This window comes from Antedon mediterranea, chromosome 9, assembly GCF_964355755.1.
Source record: "Antedon mediterranea chromosome 9, ecAntMedi1.1, whole genome shotgun sequence".
In the NCBI taxonomy this organism is placed as follows: domain Eukaryota; kingdom Metazoa; phylum Echinodermata; class Crinoidea; order Comatulida; family Antedonidae; genus Antedon; species Antedon mediterranea.
The window spans coordinates 7,330,530-7,336,529 of NC_092678.1; the positions used below are offsets into that span (position 1 = coordinate 7,330,530).

The 6,000-nt window shown below is 33.7% G+C and overlaps 1 long non-coding RNA gene across 1 annotated transcript; it reads left to right on the top strand.

The window, feature by feature from the left end:
• The first annotated feature begins 2,716 nt into the window (after nucleotides 1–2,716).
• Nucleotides 2,717–5,694, top strand: LOC140058515 (uncharacterized). The gene is made up of 3 exons (XR_011847016.1): nucleotides 2,717–2,856; nucleotides 4,574–4,765; nucleotides 5,507–5,694. It is a non-coding gene; the product is annotated as an uncharacterized lncRNA (long non-coding RNA).
• Nucleotides 5,695–6,000: the final 306 nt, after the last annotated feature.

Genomic DNA, 6,000 nt, shown 5'->3' on the forward strand with positions numbered 1-6,000 from the left:
GATAGTGTAGACAGATCTTTATCCTATTTATAGTATTGTTTTTATGTTATATTGGGCTATTTATAAATAGCATGGTAAGTTACTCGTTGGTGGACGTTATTTAAGAACAATAGGTGGCGCTATAATACTAACTTATCTCTCACTTTATTAGTAGAATCAACCTGTCCAGATGTCCCGTATATAGAGGCAACAAACGGAACATTACGTTTTAATCAACTTCGTCTTGCCCTACTGAAAGCGTCTATTGAAGATGTATATACCGAGTGCTATATCAAATGGGATGGGATGTTCCAAACCTATAAATATAGAATTCAATTCGGTTTAAGAGGGAAGTATTATCTTTTTGTCTCTGATTTTTTAATTGTTATAGTGATTTTTTGTATAAAACGTCTGAGCATCATAAATGTCAAACGTTCGACAGCAAGGGGCGTCAACTTGATGCCCCTGAGTGCAGTTGAATGTGTGTAACGAACACTAATACTTACGGAAGCCCGTTCGGGCCACAAGTTAACTATATTTTAAAAGCTGTTATCTGGCGACCGCCACTTAATTATCTGGCGGCCGCCACTTAATTATCTGGCGGCCGCCACTTAATTATCTGGCAGCCGCCACTTAATTATCTGGCGGCCGCCACTTAATTATCTGGCGGCCGCCAGATAACTAAGATAATTGTAACTTTCCTAGACTTATTTGTACAGCCGTCGATTATTTTACATTTGAAGTAGTGCGCCACGTGCGTCGAGAATGTGTCGATGCATTTTTAGTTACCTCATAAGAGCATGATACGTCGCATAATTTAGAATGACGAAAGAGTATAAGAGCATGGAAAGTCACATAAGAGCATGACGAAAGAGTATTTGAGCTTTAAGAAAGAGTATAAAAGCATTAAGAAAGATTATAAGAGCATTAAGAATGAGTATAAGAGCATTAGTTATGCACATAAGAGCATTAGGAATGAGTATAAGATAATGGTGTGCGGTATAAGAGCATAATGAAATAGTTTGAGAGCATGACGTCACCGCATGTGAAGAGATTACTGGTGTTCCATATTTTATTGCATGCAACATCGCCTCTGATCCAATGCACGTACATGTCACGTGATGGGACATGTACTAATTATTAAGTGGCGGCCGCCAGATAATTAAGTGGCGGCTGCCAGATAATTAAGTGGCGGCCGCCAGATAATTAAGTGGCGGCCGCCAGATAATTAAGTGGTGGCCGCCAGATAATTAAGTGGCGGCCGCCAGATAATTAAGTGGCGGCCGCCAGATAATTAAGTGGCGGCCGCCAGATAACAGCTTTTAAAATATAGTTAACTTGTGGCCCGAACGGGCTTCCGTAAATACTGTCTCGAGAAGGTTATACGTTAACGACCTTACCACGTTGAAACACCGGTTCTTCAGATTACCGAACAGAAGTTAAGCCACGTTGGACCCGGCCAGAGCTAGGATGGGAGACCATCTGGAATTTGAAATCAGCACTGCTAACTCGGGTGTCACGAAACCTAAGACCACGAAAGCTAAGACCCCCTAAGACCTAAGATCACGAAAGCTAAGACCCAAGACCTAAGATTACAAATATTTATCTTTCGCACCTGCCTTGCTTGTATTTTAACTCCCAGCATTTATTCTGAATACCACACCTTAGAATTGGCACTTTCATGAAAAAGAATCACATAAAAAGTAACAAATACATTTTTAAATTGATGATTTTACAGACGTTTTTCTCGCACACAAAATGACTAGCCTACAGTACAGTAGGCCTACCCCATGTTCAATGTTTTTGTTTCTATGGAACGTCAAAAGAGCAAACATTATATAGAGGGCTGAAAACTCTGTGGAGTCCATCTACAGTGTGGATGGAACAATGTAAAATTAAAATTGTAATGATAATAGTATAATCATGCAAGTACGAGGAAATAAATACTGGCAAATAAATTTTAATTAAAAAATCATGATAAGTTTTTTTTTGTTTCGTTTTCTTTCTGTTTTTATACTTGTACTATTATTGTTGATCTTTTGGCGCTCCATAGAAACAAAAACATTGAGCATGGGGAGCTCGAGGAGTTACATTACAGGATACAAAGTCTCAAAGAAACACATCTGTAAAATCATAAATTTAAAGGATTTATTTATTTGTTATTATGTGTTTCTCCTTCTGAAAGTACTTATAAGTCCTAATTTTTAAAGTGTGGTGTTCAGGATAAAGTTAGTCAACAAATTTGGAGTCAAAATACAAGAAAGGCAGGTGCGTAAGAAAAACATCCTCTGAACCAACACAGTGGAGTAAATATATACAAACAAACACCCCGTCAAGTTTGTTTGTTGTAAAGAAAAAATATACATTTACTCAACGGGCGAAAATAATGTGAGTTTATCTATGTTTTGCGGTGGTATTAAATTATATTTATGGTAATAAATGAAACCTACTGTGTTTAAAATTATGTATGGATAAACAAGTATTGTTTTTAAGCTGTAGTATATCTTAGAATTTGTAATCTTAGGTCTTGGGTCTTAGCTTTCGTGATCTTAGGTTTAGGGGGTCTTAGCTTTCGTGGTCTTAGGTTTCGTGACACCCCTGCTGACTCTTCTTATGGCAGCCCCTACATCTAGAATCTGCCTCAGACGTATTGACCTATGCCATTCCTCAGGTCAAAGAGAGCACTGGACGAGGTGCCCTCAATAATAGGAACAACAATGTGCTTTCAAAAGTCCTGGCTTACATCCATCAATCAAATGAATTTAAGATTGACATAAGAAGGGTTTGTGAAGTATCTTAAAGCTTATACTTGTTTATACTTTTAATGTTTTTTCTAATTAGGTCCTACAGCAGAAGTCAGTGAATCTACTGCACAAGGTATTATGGAAGTATATTTATTTCTTGTAGAAATTAAAACTGATTTCCCCCTAAAAAAAATGTTTTTGTTTAATATGCTATTTTAATGTCATATAATAGTTATCCACTTTGACCAAAAATTGAATTGAAAAAAAATTATTTACCTGAAAAAACTGTAATTTAAAGCTAAAAAAGCCAATGGATTTTTGATTGAATTTAACCATTTATTTTTTCATTTTATAAGTGAAAATATATTTTTTCTAAGTGAATAACTTTGTTAAAATAAAAAAATGGCCTATTCAAAGTTTGAATTTAATAATCTTCATTGTTCATGTTTTTAGAGGACAATACAGTGATACAAATAATGAATTTTTATGAGTGTAATGGTACAAATAATGGCATGAGGTGAATGATGAAAGGTTATATTTCAACGAGGCAAAGCCGTGTTGATATTATAACCTTTCATCATCACCAAATACCATTATTTGTACCATTACACGAATATAAACATTCATTATTTGTTTTATATAATATCTAAATAGATTTCTGTTTTGAATTTGAATCAATTAAAAATTTGATTCACACACACACATTTATTAACAAAGTAACATTTGGTTTGTAATAATATTATATTAGATTCATATGGATTTTAAAAACATCCCTACTGTAGTGTTAATTATGTCAACAAACGACCAAACCATCCTAGGCCTAGCAAGCCTAAAACGCCTAAGTCTAGCCTTATACTAACATTCCTAGCCTAGGCCTAGCTAAATACGAAACGTTGACAGGCAACTGGAACTCAGTACATATAACTCTCCAAAAATTTACTTCCATCGCCAAAAATTCAATTGCGGCGAAAGTACAAAATGTGTGGTGCTGTTGTATTTCAAAAGCAATAGTATAAAAGAAATATTTTCCAAACACAAAAAGAGTACTATTAAACGATCGTGTAATAGTGCGTACTATTCACATCATGTGACCCACAATCGTCCAATCAAATGGCAGGAATTTATTTAGGTGTTATATAGTTAAAAATATTCATTACTTCATTAAATATTATTCTTCAAACAGAGAAACATACAATAGTACTATTAAATATCCTTTCCCTGGCCCATATATTTAGGAACTCCCTTAGTACATATAATTATGAAGTATATACTGTACATAAAAATAAAAAATGACACTAAAATAATCTAATGGTTTTTTTTTCTAGTGGTTTTGGAAATTGCACTTGATAATAATCTAATATATTGCGTTTGACATCTTAAACTGATCAAATCTATCTGATTTTGTGGTAGGGACTTTAGGCCTAATCTGGGCACTCAAAGTGAGAATATTTTTGAAAAACTGACTGCAAAGATGTAAATATTAGGCCCATATTATGTTTAAAAACATATTATTCAGACCCTATTGCAAAAATTTATGAAAAGAAAAAATGTTATAAATACCCTTGCGATTGGCACGGGAAACCTGTTGTTATTAAGCCGTTTGAACCACTGAGTGATAAACATTTTTGTTTTTTTCTTTTATATTACCCGTTTTTGGTAAAATGTTACACATTGTTTATTGCAGTTTATCATAATCGGTCTACATTGAAACAAGTTAAAATAATACTCTTTTTTTCCAATTAAACAAAAATTAGTTACCACAGTATGTTGAATAAACAATTGAAATGCTTCCTTTGTATTTTGAAAAAGATATAAACAGTTTTTTAAAAACATTTTTCTCTTCCTAATAGGATCGACCTGTCCAGTTGGTCAGAATATAGAGTCAATAAACGGACAATTGGATTTAAATGCTACTGGTCCTCTCCTCACACTTCAGAATCCATCAAGTAGTTGGCCTACCGAATGCCATGTCACATGGGACGAGTATTTTTTTTATTATTATTATTTTGATCCTTTTTATATTATCAGTTTTGTTTTTAGAGGTAAGTGTTGTCATCCTTTTTGTTTTCCCTGGTCCCTAAAGATATACACCTCCCCACGCCCAAATGAGCCTTGATAATAGGCCCACAGCCAACTCTCCCAATATCGGAGTTTCTGGAAACTCTCCCTATACCAGACTTTTCTTGAATTCTAAATAGTCCCAAATTCATTTTTTACCATTCAAAATACATTCCAAATATCAGACTTTTCAGAAAAACAAAAAAAATCTGGCCAGCCCAAATGTCTCCGTTTATACAATATAATAATTATATAGGCCTAATAACTTAAAAAATAACAAAGACCAAAATATCAACATGCGCCCTCTGTGCCAATATTTTGCCAAGTACTTCACCAACTGAGTGCTGCCTTCATTTAATAGTTTAGATTTTTTAGAGGGTTAGATTAACTTTTATTTAGGAAATAGATGATCTATCTTTAACATGAAAATAATTATTCTCATGCATTATTCATGATATAATAATTTCCACTTCTACTATTAAATATCATTTTCTTAATAATTATTATACATAAATTTAACAAAAATCTGGATTTTGGATGTGTAACCCAAAAAAAAAAAAAGATTTATCTCCGTCACATTAAAAGAGGTAGCCTATTCTATAATTCTACTCCATTTCATTAACAATCAGAAATAATAATAATTAAAACAAATCGGGTAAAATGCTGAAAGTCAACTTAGAATTGAATTATTTTGCGTATAACGTCATTTTTTTTTATTTACACAGAACCTTCTACAACGGTAGATCCAGTCCGTGGAATACAATATACTACACAAGACTTGTCCACACCAGTCGGTTATCAAGATGGAATAATAGCAAGTGATAAATAAATCATTTTGCTTGACAAATCCAAAAGAAATTACTCAAATTCTTTAGCTTTCGCCATCTTGGCTGATGGCTTGATCACAAGTGATCCGGTCCACTACTACTACTTCTTTTGGATTTGTCAAGCAAAATGATTTATTTATTATCTACTATCCTACAAAATGCACTTATTCACAAATAGCAAGTGATGTATTTCTCTTTTAATTATACTCAGCCCTGATTGGTTGATTTCTCATAATATAGAAGTGTTAGTGTTAGTTTGGTTCAAAGAAAGAAGTTACTTACTCAATTTCGGTAGAACTTTCCTTTGGGAAGAGGACGAGCCTATTAAGGAGGCAATTTCCAATGACATTAACAGGATAAAATATGTTTACACTACTATCACCTCATATTCA